Source organism: Leptinotarsa decemlineata, unplaced genomic scaffold (assembly GCF_025532065.1).
Source record: "Leptinotarsa decemlineata unplaced genomic scaffold, Ldec_3_MD MMD2_tig00026336_RagTag_RagTag, whole genome shotgun sequence".
Taxonomy (NCBI): domain Eukaryota; kingdom Metazoa; phylum Arthropoda; class Insecta; order Coleoptera; family Chrysomelidae; genus Leptinotarsa; species Leptinotarsa decemlineata.
In genome coordinates, this window is record NW_027412692.1 from 12,449,714 (window position 1) to 12,465,286 (window position 15,573).

The 15,573-nt window shown below is 35.4% G+C and overlaps 1 protein-coding gene across 1 annotated transcript in view; it reads right to left on the minus strand.

The window, feature by feature from the left end:
* Positions 1–15,573, minus strand: part of Rh50 (Rhesus blood group-associated glycoprotein Rh50) — a 111,230-nt gene that overhangs the window by 30,108 nt on the left and 65,549 nt on the right. The gene's annotated exons all lie outside the window — the stretch shown is intronic.

Below are 15,573 nucleotides of genomic sequence, written 5' to 3' on the forward strand. Positions count from 1 at the left end.
GTAGTCATTTTAGACTTCTCATTGGAGAATTACAGGGTGAGTCAACAAGATTCCCTCGGTCCATTGCTAGCAGGGAAAACAATTTTTCAAATTGCTCAATTTTTTTTCGAAGTAATACTATCTTTTGAAATTATTTTCTGGCATACTGTGTGATTCAGCCAAGCGTGGCCAACCAAAGTTATATCTTTTTAAATGGAATAGCCAGTATATAAATACGTCATTCTTTTAGCTCCCTAAGGAATGTTTGTTTTCGAATTTCCATTGTTGCATTGCCACGCAACAGCAATTGAGTGGATTTTTTTTAGGAACAATTAGTCAACATCACTATAGAAATTTTGAATATCTCAACTTCTGGAAACAATATATAGGGTGCTCGGTAAAACCAGTCAAATTTCATTCTCAAATAGACATTATTCAACTTTTCCAAATGGAACATCCTGTATTTTTTCATTTTTTGTCAGAGGTATACTATACGAAAAACTGATATTTTACAAATTATACCCAGTTTTATTAATTGCTGTAACGACAAAAATTTCATTCATTCACGTTCACATACTCAACATTTTCTCAAAATGAACAATAACGCCTGAATTTTTTATTGAATAGGTGAGTCCAAAAGATGTTCAAAATGGCAACCATTTTCTGCAACACATAATGTCAGTATTTTTTTAAATGAACTCTCTACACGCTCCGGCATATCCTCTGGGATTTCCTTGAAAACTCTGTTGATTCTTCGTTTCATGTCTCCTATAGATCTTGGAGGAGTTTGGTAGACAATCCATTTGATATATTCCTACCTATTTTTGATTGAAATAATCGTCGAGGTATTCTCATACCTCAGTTTCAAAATGTGGTAGTGCACCATTTTGTTGTAGACACATTCTAAGTCTTGTTCCATATGGAACCCCGTCCAATAAATTCGACAACTCATGCCGAAGAAATCTTACATATTTTCTTCCAGTGAGATGCCTACTAAAAAAACGGACCGATAACTCTTTTTCGGAGAATTACACACCAAACAGTCGGTGACCAACGCTGTTAATGGTTCAGGCAACGAACCATTAACAGCGTTGCATAATAATGCTTGTTATGCCGATTCACAGTTCCATTTTTATGAAAAGCTGCTTCATCAGAAAATAACACTGAATCGAAAAAATAATTATCTTGATTGATATTTTCTAAGCCCCATCGGCAAAATTGAACACGTTTTTCAAAATATCTTTCTCTTAACTCTTGCGTCAATTTCATGCGGTAAGGATGAAATTCGCTTGCTCGTATCATTCGAGACACGCTAATTTGAGAAAATCCTAATTCCCTGCTCAGGTCTCGGGTACTCACATGGGGATTTTCAACGAGGTGAAGAGCAATTTGAAATGTGAACGTTAGTCCTCAGCTCGCACAAGTTTCTCAACTTCTGAGAGTTGTCGTTCGTATGGGGGCGACAGCTGATTAATGGAAAAAAAAATTTTAAACAGATTTTTTAAACAGTTCTTTCAAATCTTATTTTTAGAGCCTGAAATGCCCTTCTATCTGGTTGTGTTATTTCGGGGAACTTCCCTTTGTACATCCTAGATACAAGGAGGCAGTTTGAAACCGCTGATAACTATCACTAGATGGTATATAAAATGCTAATGTACTAGCGATTAGTTTGAATATTCGAAAAACAAATTTGAGTAAGTGAACGTGAGAATATACATTTTTTTTGTGGTTACAACAATTACTAAAACTTGGTATAACCTGTTAAATATCAGTTTTTTTGTCTAGTATACCTGTTATTGAAATTTTGTAAAATATTGAAATATTTCATACAAACGAAAAAATACCTGGTGTTCTATTTGAAAAAGTTGAAGAATTATGATTGTTTGAAAATGAACGGATCTTGAACGGTGTTACCGAACGCCCTATATATTGTTTCCGAACGTCGAGATTCCAGAAATTATCATAGTGATGTTGACTTACTATTCCTAACAAATCCACTCATTTGCTGTAGACATACGGGTAGTGAATTAAAAAAATATTGAATTTCACTAGTTCGAACTTCCATTATCTAATATATAAAATGATTTGAAATTCCTGAAACAACTAAAAAAAGAAGAATTAAAAATGAAAAGGTGAAAATAACAATTATTTTAAGCAAAAATACCTGAAATGAAATGATAGTGAAATAAAATACAAGTTAAAATAAAACAATTGAACAAAAAATAAAGATTAAAAAATAAAAATGAAAATAACAATTAAATAAAAAGTTATGTGATTCCAAGTCAAGTTATTCCACTATTATTTCATTTCAGGTTTTTTTGCTTAATATAATTGTTCTTTTCAGCTATTCATTTTTAATTCTTCTCTTTTAGTTGTTTCAGGGAACTAGTGAAATTCATCATGAAACATTGTCAATCACCTTCAAACAAACGTTAAAAAAGTATTGTCTGAAGAGTAGGTTTTTCTGGATTAACATGGCAATGCGAAAATGAAAATTGGAAAACCAAAATTCTTTAGAGAGTTAAAAGAATATGAAATCGAATGACGTATTCATATACTGGCTGTTCTATTTAAAAATATATAACTTTGGTTGGCTACGCTCGGCTGTATCGCCGAGTATGTGAGAAAATAATTTTGAAATATAGTATTTATCGATATAACTGCAAAAAAATTGTTTCCTCTGATGGCAATGGACCGAGGGAACCTTGTTGACTCACTCTGTATATCAACGAAATAATTCTCTGTTTCAGAGTATTCAACGAAGTGAAGCTCAGATTTAACTGCATAATATTTACGATTTTGAACGAAAATAATTCCAAAATGAATAATTATGTTCTGGAATAGTAATTATTCGGGTCAAAATTGAATTATCTGAGATTATTACTTTTTCGGAGTCTTCTTCTGAGCAGACAAGTTGTGTCTAATCCCTGACCCTTGCAACTGCCTGTTTTCAGGCATACAGATTAGTGCTTTGAATGTGATGCTGGAAAGCAACAGCGAAAATATATTTACTCTAAAAATTCATGATAATGAGGGGATCAACGTATTTACCAAATCTCCCTCTTGCGGTCTTACATTCCTGTATATTTAATGTAACTCCTTATGTAGATTTCAATTGGTTCAGTTGTTAATTGATGAATATATAAAACTTCCACAACAAAGTTTTTGTTTCGGGGTTGAAATTAGATGATTTTAATGTATTTCCACGTGTTAAAACCGAAAGTGACCATAAAAATTATATATTAGCTCTTGTTTTCAAGATATAGTATCATTATATTATATATATTATGTATATTGAGTTTTCAACAAATGAAATATTTCATCACCAACAGTTGGTACACATGTTTATTTACATAACACCCCTCTCATCAGCTGTTCTTAAGTAGTAAACATAACCTATGTGAGTTTGTCAATTGTACGCACGTGGTTGCTATTGAAATTATCGTGTGAAGTTGATTTTTAAATTAATTTAAGTGCTGATCTGAAATGCCTCGAAAGTGTGTGAATTCTGTCGATAGCTTTTGCTATATATGTGGTGAAATAACATTTAAGGCTCAGAAACGTAAAATGACACCTATCGTTGAAACAGCCTATGAACATTATTTTGGTGTGAAAGTTGGGGACCAAGATAAATCATGGTCTCCTCATATATGTTGTAATTCTTGTTCCGTCATATTGCGAGAGTGGCTGAAAAATAAAAACCGGGCAATGGCTTTTGCAGTACCTATGGTTTGGCGTGAGCCTACCAATCATACAGACGACTGTTATTTCTGCTCTCCTCCCATTAAGCAAGGTTTATCTATGAAGAAAAGAGGAACGGTTAAATACCCTAATCTCCCATCTGCTCTTCGGCCTGTACCACACTCAGACAATTTGCCAGTCCCTTCTCCACCCCAAAACTATGAAATTTTAGAGGAAGGTGATGAAGACTGTTTAGAAGGAGCAACCCATCCTTCTACATCCTATGACCCTGATTTTGAGGTAAGCGATAGGTCTAGTGATCCGCACAGAATTAGTCAAGCAGAGTTGAGTGACCTTATAAGAGATCTTCGCTTGTCTAAGGAAAAGGCTGAGCTGTTAGGGTCAAGACTACAACAGTGGAATCTTCTAAAACATGATGTGAAAATATCTCAGTAGAGACAGCGTCAAAAAGATTTGCTTCCTTTTTTTCAGAGAGAACAAAATACGTGTTTGACATAAATATAAAGATAGGACACGCTATGACCCAATGCTACTACTATACCCCTAATTATAATTAGGGAAATCAGCTACCCTCTATTCCTATAGGTCATGCAGTTCACATGAAGGAAACGTATATAAATATGAAAACACTTCTCCAATCAATCAAATATGAACAACACAAGTGGCACATCTGTGGTGATCTGAAAGTCATTGCTATACTCCTAGGAATGCAATTAGGGTTCACCAAGTACTGTTGTTTTTTGTGCCTGTGGGACAGTCGGGATAGAAAATATCACTATAAAAAAATGAACTGGCCTACACGAGACCTAAACCCTAATGAGAAAAATGTAGTTTACGAGCCTCTTGTAGATCCTAAGGATGTTCTCCTTCCCCCATTACATATTAAGTTGGGACTAATGAAAAACTTTGTGAAGGCCATGGACCAGGAAGGACAAGCTTTTAAGTACTTGAGAGCAAAGTTTCCCAGGTTGAGTGATGCTAAAGTCAAGGAAGGCATCTTTATTGGGCCTCAAATCCGTGAAATCGTGAATGATCCTGCTTTTGACATGATTTTAACAGGAAATGAAAAAAGAGCCTGGGAAGCCTTTAAGGGGGTTGTACATGGGTTTTTAGGTAACAAAAGAGATGATAACTTCACAGCATTGGTTAAAGAGCTTCTTCAAGCTTACCACCAACTTGGATGCAACATGTCCTTAAAAATTCATTTTCTTCACTCTCATCTTAATTTCTTCCCACAAAACTGTGGAGCTGTGAGTGACGAACATGGAGAAAGATTCCATCAAGACATTGCCTTAATGGAACAGAGATATCAGGGCCGTTGGAATGAAGCAATGCTTGCAGACTACTGCTGGTCTGTGTGTAGGGATGCTCCAGAAGTGTTTTATAAAAGACAAGCTAAACGACAGCGATCTTACAATGAATCGGATGGACTTAATTGAAATTTGGTGGTACAAACTTCTTTTATTTGTCAAAACACTAAGAATAATGTTTTTTTTTTTATTAATTTTGTACTTAAAATATTCTGAAAGAAACATAACAATATTGTTTTATGTACTTTCACTTTTCACGTATAGTATAACTACTCTTTAAGATTAAGTACTGTGTATCTCAAAAACCAGAGCTAATAAAAATTTTTCATTGTTATTTTCGTTTTTATCACCCCAAAATTAGTAGAAATTGACTAATTTAGTGTAGGAAACATTCAAAAAATAGTTTTTTGTTGTGTTGTGAGTGCACTAGCTGTAAGAATGTTACCATGAACTTGGTCAAAATCAGGTTTTTTACAGACAGACTAGTTGATTACAGGCAGGTATTCAAAACAAAATGTGAAACCACTGGATTCAATATATTGTTGCTCATGGAAAATATGTTGGATTTTTTATGCAATAGTAAAATCACATTTAAAGATGAAAAAACAAAAACCAGTTCAACCTTGGCTTGCTACTTCGATTCCAGACTTGTATCTAATTAAAATAATTGACATCAAAAGACAATCGTGAAGTACTACATTGCTAGTGTAAGTGAAAAAGCCTGTATGTTTGAATGATGCACTTTACAGAGGAACACAAAAACCGATTATTTCCTGATGATTCAGACTAATTTCATATTTTATATTGATCTGCTGATTCCATAGGATAAAAAAAATAGAGGATCCTCCAGTAAGCGCTTCCTATTTTTAAATTAAAACAGAACAAAGTGTGTGTATGATATCATCGAAATTTTGTTTTCGTTTGAAAGACCTATTGATGATATGATATGAGATTCAGACTGATTTATGAGCCATGACTCTGGCTCATAAATCAGTCTGAATTTCACCGATGGCATAGGTTATGTTAGCTTTGCCGACCACTGTTGGCTTATTCGCATACAACTCCAACAAGCCTGGCTAGCGTCGTTCTCAAAGAAATATCGACAGATGACGTTGCCAGCCCAAAATACACACCAAACAGTAACTTTTTGGAATGCATTAGCTCTTGGATCTCATGTGGATTGGCATCGTTCCGAATTCGACAATTTTGTTTGTTCACGTACTCATGAGATGGGCCTCATCGCTGAATTCCTGGGTCAGTTGAATATTGTACGGGTGCAGGTCTAAGCCACGACGAAAAGTTCGCCAAATTGTGGTTTGCGAAAGGCCGAGTTCTTGTGAGCGATGCAAAATCGACCTGCCACGGATTCTCCTGCAAACTCTCACAGGCAGCGGCGATGTTTTCGGCAGATCTTGCATTTCGTCGACGTACGGATGTTGGTCGATCGTTTACTGAATCAGTGGACTCAAATTTATCCACCACAACAGGACGATTATGGCGACCGTAAAATGGGCGAAGCGCTCATTGTCAAACTTGTTCATTTTGGACTATAACTTAACCATGAATCGACTTACGAATGAACAACGCTTGCAAATTATTGAATTTTATTATCAAAATTCATGCTTGGTGAAGAAAGTGCATCGTGCACTTCGTCCAACTTATGGGCAGTTTCGTCGGCCTACTGAGAGAGCTATTCGGAAGCTTGTGACTAAATTTCGAACCCAGTTTACATTATTGGACATTAAACCACCAACGCGCATACGTAGAGTGAGGACCGAAGAAAATATTGCGGCTGTATTCGTCAGTGTTCGTGATGACCGTGAAATGTCGATTCGCCGCCGTTCGCAGCAATTGGGCCTCTGATACTCCACTACGTGGAAAATTTTGCGAAAGGATTTGGGTGTACAACCTTATAAGACCCAGCTGGTGCAAGAATTGATGCCACACGACCTCCCGCGACGTCTAACATTTGGTAAATGGGCGCTGGCAAAGTTGGAGGAAGATCCACATTTTTATCGAAAAATTGTGTTCAGCGACGCCACATCTGGAGTGAAGACCAGCCACAAGCATTGCAAGAGCTACCGATGCATTCCAAAAAAGTCACTATTTGGTGTGTATTATGGGTCGGTGGCATCATCGGGCCGTACCTCTTCAAAGACGACAATGGCCGGAACGTTACTGTGGATGGCGAGCGCTACTGTGTGATGATTGACGACTTTTTCTGCCCAAAATGGAAGAATTGGACATGCCTGACATGTGGTTTCAACAAGACGTTACCACATGGCACGCGAAACAATGGTCCAATTAAGAGCCGCCTTCGGTGAACAGTTTATCTCACGTTTGGGGTCCGTCAATTGGCCGCCTAGATCGTGTGATTTAACGCCTTTTGATTATTTCTTGTGGGGTCATGTTGAGGCTCATGTCTACAGGGATAAACCAGCAACGACTCACGTTCTGGAAGCCAATATTGGAGCATTTATACGTGAAATACCGGTCGTTATGTTAGAGAGAGTGTGCCAAAATTGGACCTTGCGCATGGGCCATCTAAAGCGGAGCCGCGGACAACATTTACATGAAATCATCTTCAAACATCAAATTATATTGATCGTTCTATCGATTTCAATAAAGATTTTCCATCAATTTTTTCAAATTTTTTGTTTTGTTAGCTTCAACAAGATGGCCGTTATCAATTGTCAAAGTTTGGAAGCCCCTGTTTGAAGATACTCCATAATAACAGACTAATTGAATTCAATACAATTATTTCTGTGTCCTCCTTTTATTCAATTCATAAAAAAATACTAGAAATGTTCGAATTTTTATATATATATTTATGACAACGCTGTTATTTATACATCACAAACAAGAATTTCTTGAAGGTTAATTTTCAGAATATTACAAAAAATATCACAAAAAGTCAAATCAAATTATAGGAAACTAATTTTGATATCGAAACTCAAAGAAAGGTTACCATTACCATCCTTTGTTTGAATGGATTCATAATTCATTTTGAAGTTTGTTTACAAATCATCAAATAGTCTTATCCTCTGTCTGAATAGCTATAAAACATAATTTCAACAAAGTACCTCCAATTACTATAAAAACAGAACTTTGAATAGAAATTAGGCTGAAGTAACGTGATGTCCAAATGATGATAGATTGAAATAATCGATAAAATGTAACATCAATAAGTTCAAAACTACGAAACATACTGTTTCATCTACAAAATTGCAAAATTGATAACTTTGCCATTGTAAATAATAATGGGACAAATGAATATGCTACTATTTTACCACATACTTTTACTATACCTCAGGTTGAAATAACTTTTTTCGGAAAAGATATTGTTGAGAAGTCATCATAGATTTTTTCAAAAACTACACCTCATGATTTGATTTCCACAAACTTTATTTGAAAAATATAATCACAACATGTTTCTCTAGCACAGTAGCTTACTCAAGTGTATGAATACTTGAAATTTTTCTTACATTTATATTTATATACTACAGCTAATCAAAATTGAGACTACCTCCAAAAAATTACTGGAGCTCTACCTAAGGTACCTGTTGAATTATGATTACCTAAAGCATATTACCTCACATCTACATCAATATTAATTCTTTTTCGGATTTTAAGAAAACAAGTTCAATAAGAGTGATCCATTCAGATCTAGTTGGTCATTCATTAGAATGTTTGAATTTTTAAGTTTATTAATTTCCATTGCTTCCAAATGATTCAGTTTCAAACCTTTATTTTCTATGTGGAAAATTTCGAACTCTTTGTTAAATATATGATTTTATTCTAAAATTTATATTAAAAATCATTTGAAATGTAACATATTGTATCAGGATTCCAAAGACTTTTTGGAAGAGATATGGATTGAAACTACAATTCCAAATAGAAAAATTATCATAGGAAATATATATCGCCCTCCCAATTCGAACTTTGCACAATTTATAAATCACTTCGAAGACACTTTAACTGAATTATTCAGTGAAACCGATGACATTATAATATTAGGTGACTTCAATGTCAATATGTTCATGAATAATGATAACTATGTGGTTACTCTTAAGAATCTAGAAGACACATTTGGTTTATTACAAATTATCAACCAACCCACTAGAATAGCTGGCAATTCTTCAACATTGATTGATTTGATTTTCACCAATTCTCAAGATGTTTCTGATTCTGGCGTTCGGGATCTTGATATATCTGATTACATGCTCGTTTACTGTTCCATGAATGTAGAACTGAAAGCCTGTCATAATTATTCATTCAGTTTTAGGTCTCTAGGTAACATAGATATGCTCTGTTTTCAGAGGGACCTCGAAAACATAGCATGGGACATTTTGTACTCGATTGAAAACAGAACAGAAAATAATTTTTTTAACAGATAACTTACTGCAACTTTTCAACCATCATGCACCTGTTCGATACGTAAAAAACAAAAGAAAACCATATAGTCCATGGATAATATACGCAGAATGCAAAAATTAAGGAATGAATCAATCAATCGTTATCGGTTACCAGAAATGGTGGAACATAGGGAACATTACAAAACTATGAGAAAGTTTGTCACTGCTGCTGTAAGGGCCGAAAAAAAAGCGTATCTGAACTATAAATTCAAAAAACTCAATCAAAAACAAAAATGGCAAGAACTGAAAAAACTAAACATTAAAAAGAAAAACAATGCTTCATTACCAGAAAAACTACAGGACATTGAGGCACTCAATCGGTACTTTGTTGACTCATGTTAAAACTCCCGCCAGCCAAGCACTAGTTTACTAGATGAATATACTGCTGAAAAATTACCACATTTTTTTACATTCGTGGAGGTGAATGAAGAATTTGTTTTTTTAGAATTTAGAATCCCGATATTCGTCCTATTTTGCATGTTGCCTCTTTGACAGCATTGAAAAAAAAGATGGTGGCATTCGTCCCATTGCTATTGGTACCATTTTTCGTCGCATTGTAGCGAAATTATCTTGTATTGATGTTTCTGGTTTTTTAGGAAATTTATTTCGTCCTTTTCAATTTGGTTTTGGAATTCCAGGGGGATGAGAAGCAGTTGCACATGCTGCACGTCTCTTTTTAAATCAGCATCCCAATCCATCTTCTCAAATTTTATTTTTGTTGAACTAGATTATAAAAACGCCTTCAACATGATTCACAGAAATATAATTTTACGAAAAACCCACTAAATTATTCCTCACCTTTTCCCTGTTATCAACCAATGTTATCGAAATTCAACATTTTTCAACTTTGGAAAAAATACTATCTTATCTCAGAGAGGGGTTCAACAAGGCGATCCTCTAGGTCCTGCTCTTTTCTGCTTCACTTTGAATGAACTGACAAAGTCTATCAACACCAATTTTAATTGCTGGTACCTAGACGATGGTTCACTTGGTGGAAATATAGATTCTGTTCTTCAAGAATTTCAAAAAATAATTCATCTCTCTAATGATGTTGGACTTGAATTAAATATCGAAAAATGTGAAAATTTTGCCCCTTTTCAGATGCTTACTAATCCTTTCACAATAATTTCTCCACAAATTAAAATTGTCCCTAAAACACACTGGTCTTTACTGGGAGCTCCTCTCTCTGTAGAGTCTTTATCACGTTGCCTCACACACAAAACAGATTCTCTAATTCTACTGTCATCTCGTCTCAATAGTCTACCTTCCCATATAGCACATTTCCTATTGAAATACTGTTTGACAATCCCCAAATTATTATATACCTTGAGATGCAGTCCAACTTGGATATGTCAAAAGGAGTTACAAGAATTCAATTCCACCTTACGCCAATCTTTACAAAAAATTACCAATAATAAATTCGAAGGTATCACTTGGAGTCAAGCTACTCTCCCAGTTAACTCTGGTGGTTTAGGTATTCAATTAGCCTCATCCCTCTCACTGCTAGAATTTCTTTCCTCTTATAACAGTTCTCGTCATTTGATAAACTCCATTCTTTCCAAATCTTTGTCTGAAATTTCTGATGCGTATTACTTGAATGGTGAAAATAAATGGTTATCTCAAACGAAAAACCCTTCCCAAAAATAAAAAGTGTCAGAAAGCCTGGGATTATCCAATGATCAATTTGGTTCATGATCAACTTCTTGAGTCAGCTGAACGTTCCGATATTCAAATGTCTAGACTCAAAGCTGTTATTTCCAAAGAATCTGGTGTCTGGCTGAATGCTCTTCCCGTGGCTTCTTTGGGTACCCTCTTAGATGATGCATCTTTTAGGATTTCGATAGGTCTTCGGTTAGGTTCTTCAATTTGTGTCTAAAGTCTAAAGCATTTGGGTATGATAACCTTAATATTACTCTAATATTATATTGCCCCTTTATTGTGCCACATATAACGTATACAGTGTGTCAATTTGAAAACTTCCCACCCTCAATATCTCCCTTCCAGTACATAATATGAAAAAATGGTCAGACAGGTCAACTTTATTTGCAAGGGGGACACTCTGAATGAATATTTTCAACCCTCGGGGTTCAACCCCCTAGGAGGGGTGGATGTTACCCTCAGAATTTCAAATGGAAAGGGGGGTCAAGTGGCACATCATTTTGAAGGGCATTCAATTCTCTTGCCAATGATACCTTTTTCATTAGTTTTTGATGAGCAGTTTTTGAACAATAACGTTCCAAACGAACGGTGATTAGAAGTGAATAAGAATAAATGATTAAAACTCGCCCGCACTAGATGTTTGGTATTCAGGTTGGTATTCAAAACAAATGATTGTAATGGACTATTGGAAAAGGTGAGCATCGTACTAGGTAGCATCGTTCCAACCCTTGAGTAATATTCGAATTCGTGGATGTGAGAGGAATGTAGAACTACTTAGTTAACGAAATACGCATCGAGTGCAAACAAAAAATACTAAATTGCAAAAAACAAATTTCAACCATCTTGTTACGCTTTATCTGATAATATGTTCAAAATGTTGTCCATTCTGCTCTAAACAGTAATACAGTCTGTTTTCGAACTCCTCTCGAACATTTTGGAAAACTTCACCACTAATTGACCGGCATGCTGCTGTAATTCGTCCTTTGAGGTCATCCATATCAGTGGGCTGTGTTTTATAAACGACAGATTTGAGATATCCCCAAAGAAAAAAATCTAATGGAGTCAAATCCGGTGATCTCGGTGGCCACTCAATTGATCCCCTTCTGCCAATCCATCTCTCCCGGAATCGCTCGTTCAACCATTGTCGGACGGGGCGAAAATAATGAGGTGGCGCACCGTCCTGTTGGAAATGTAACAAATCTTCCTGCAACAGTAAATTACCGTGTGCATCAATTTGAGTTTCGAGCTCGTGAGTTATAAGTGGATCGATAGGTGCTTGAAGCATATCTAGGTACAGATCACCATTCAAGTTTTCTTCAAAAAATAAAGGTCCGATAATGGCATTTCCAAGAATACCAGCCCAAACATTAACTTTTTGTGGGTGTTGTGTATGTCCTTCTCGAAAATTGTGAGGGTTTTCGTCACTCCAATAGCGACAATTTTGCCTATTAACATTGCCATTCAGGAAACAAATGTTCCCAACACCTCAATTTGAGCATCCTCATTCAGTACTCTGGGGTTATTCCTTTTTTTATTCTTCACCGAACCAGTTTCGGAAAACTTTGTCACCAAATCAAGCACATACCGGTGACTTATATTAAGATTTGGATTTCTTTCATTAAAAAGAGATGCCGCCCTTCGTGCGCACTTGCCCACCTCTCCATAAATAAAAATTATTTCAATTCGGTCTTGGATAGTGTAAACCATTCTTACAATTTATACACTTTCTAAGGTATCGCTGATCAGCTCAACAAATGAAACTGAAATGATAGTACTACCAAATGGCTTGAATGCGATGAACACCTTTTTTGCTCAAAAAACGATACTTTTTATAGCAGAAGTAACAAAAAAGGGATAAGAGTTTTAAATCCGATAATAAACCCAAATGAAAGTCACCGAAATCAGATAACTAATTAATGTAAATTTTTTGAGGCTTGTCTAATTTTACCCCTGATGGAAAGTTGAAAAGCTGACCCGTCATCACAAGTTTTACTTATAAGAGAGTCAATAAATTGTATTTCTTTGCATACTAACTTGATAACCAGGCATTTTAGTATAGGCCAATTCTAATTACTTCTATTAGTTTAGAACTACATTTTCGGATACTGCTGATCGGAAAATAATAAATGAGGGCACCGTCGGCAAGCGAATTGAATGCCTTTCAAAATGATGTGCCACTTGACCCCCCTTTCCATTTGAAATTCTGAGGGTAACATCCACCCCTCCTAGGGGGTTGAACCCCGAGGGTTGAAAATATTCATTCAGAGTGTCCCCCTTGCAAATAAAGTTGACCTGTCTGACCATTTTTTCATATTATGTACTGGAAGGGAGATATTGAGGGTGGGAAGTTTTCAAATTGACACACTGTATAATTAACTTTTGTATAAAAAACTCCTATTTTCCACAGTTATGGAAGGGAGTTCTCGTCAATCCTCTGCCGAAAATAAGTTCACCATCAGAGTTTTCACACTTACGTTCAGTAAGTGATAGTACCATTTATCAACTCGATAAATTATTTACCAGCGAAACAATCAGGTTTTCGGCCAGGTTACAGCTGTACCTCTGCATTGACTGATGTGTTAGATGATGTTCTGAGGGGAATGGACGAAAGTAAGGCAACGATCCTGGTACTCCTGGACTACACAAAAGCGTTCAATATGTCGAATCATAGAATTCTATTTACAATTCTAAATCATATCGGCTTTTCTGTGCGAGCTTGCGATTTGATAAAGTCATTCCTAACGAACAGATTACAGCGAGTAGTGTATAAAAATGAGACATCGACGGCGATTGCTGTCACCACTGGTGTACCTCAAGGAAGTATTTTGGGTCCATTATTTTATGCGATTTATACTGCACAGTTCGTAAAGTCATTAACTTTTTGCAAGTATCATCTATACGCAGACGACACGCAGCTATACTTTTCCTTTAACCCATCAGATACTGCAGCATCAGAAAATTCCCTCAACTATGATCTGCAAAAACTTTTTGAAATATCAAATGAACATTTATTGAAAATCAATCCAAAAAAATCCATGGCTCTACTTTTTTGTAATGATAGAATCAGAGAAGAATTGCAGGCATCTTTGAACATTAGTATAGCTAATGAGTTTGATAATTGACAAACTCAAATTCACGGAGCATGTCACATCAAAGTTGAGAATTGGCTATGCTAATTTGAAAATGATCTACCCCCAGAGAAAATTTCCAAATCAAAGCATAAAGAAAGAACTATGTGATTCAATTGTTCTCTCACACATGAACTTCTGTGATAGCATATATGGGCCGTGTTTAGATAATAGCTCGTGTGACTCCCCTGGATTCGATTACTAAATGTTCTGCCAGTTTGGCCAATATATACCTTAGGGCTAGGGCACGTTCCACAATTTAATTTATATACTCCTGATTTCTCGAATTTGGATGTCTTATCTTTATTATTTTCAACTAACATTCCCAACGCATTACTTGTTCTATATGAAATTTTAATATCTCATTTTCTAAAAAATGAAGTCACTTTTTCCATTGGTTGTCCAAGATACGTTAAAGCTCAATAATTTTGATTATCTACCTTATCAATAGGAACAACGTCTCGAATCGCTATAACGTAGACTTTCTTGGCAAGTATTTTGTTAATAAATTCGGCTTTAAACTCATTGTTAACCGCAATTTGCTTGATGATATTAAGTTCTTTAATGAAATTATCTATTGAAAGAGGGACATTGACTAATCTGTGAATCATGCTATTATAAGCTGCTACTTTGAGTTGATAAGGATGGGTAGAATCGTAATGTATAGTAATATCCGTATAGGACGGTTTGCGATAAATTGAAAAATCATGTTTGTTGTTCCATACCAAAACGTCATCCACATATCTATGCCAATACAAAAAATTCCTAATCAAAGGATGTTTAAAGATCGACTTCTCTAGATTATCCATGAAAATTTCTGCAAGTAAGGGGCCTAAAGGATTTCTCATAATTAAACCTTTTGAGGAGGAATAAATATTGTTGTTGAATTGAAAATAATTTTGTTTGAGGCATAACGACAGAAGGTCAGTTATTTCTCGTTTTATGACTGGGTTCACTCTATTTTTATCTAATAATTCTATTACTAAAGTAATAGTATCATCAGGCGGTATGCTAGGAAATAGATTCTGCACATCAAAGGATAGTAATTTTGCGTTATTTGGTAGAGGTATGTTCTCTATTTCATTAGTTAAGTCATATGAATTCCGTAGACTGAATTTTGATAATGTCACTGATGGTGCAGTGACAAAGGAAACCACTGGTCCAATTGGATATCTCTGTTTGTGCAGTTTTATGAGTGAATATAATTTAGGCATTTGGGGATTCATCAATGTTAATTTGAACTTTTCCCTTTCAGTAAAAAGTATGTTTGGATTTTTCAAAAAATAAAGCAAATGAACTTCAAACGTTCAAGCCAGTCTCGATATACCTACACAGTAGGTTTAATGGACTGACGACTATCAGAAAACAACTATTCCTCTG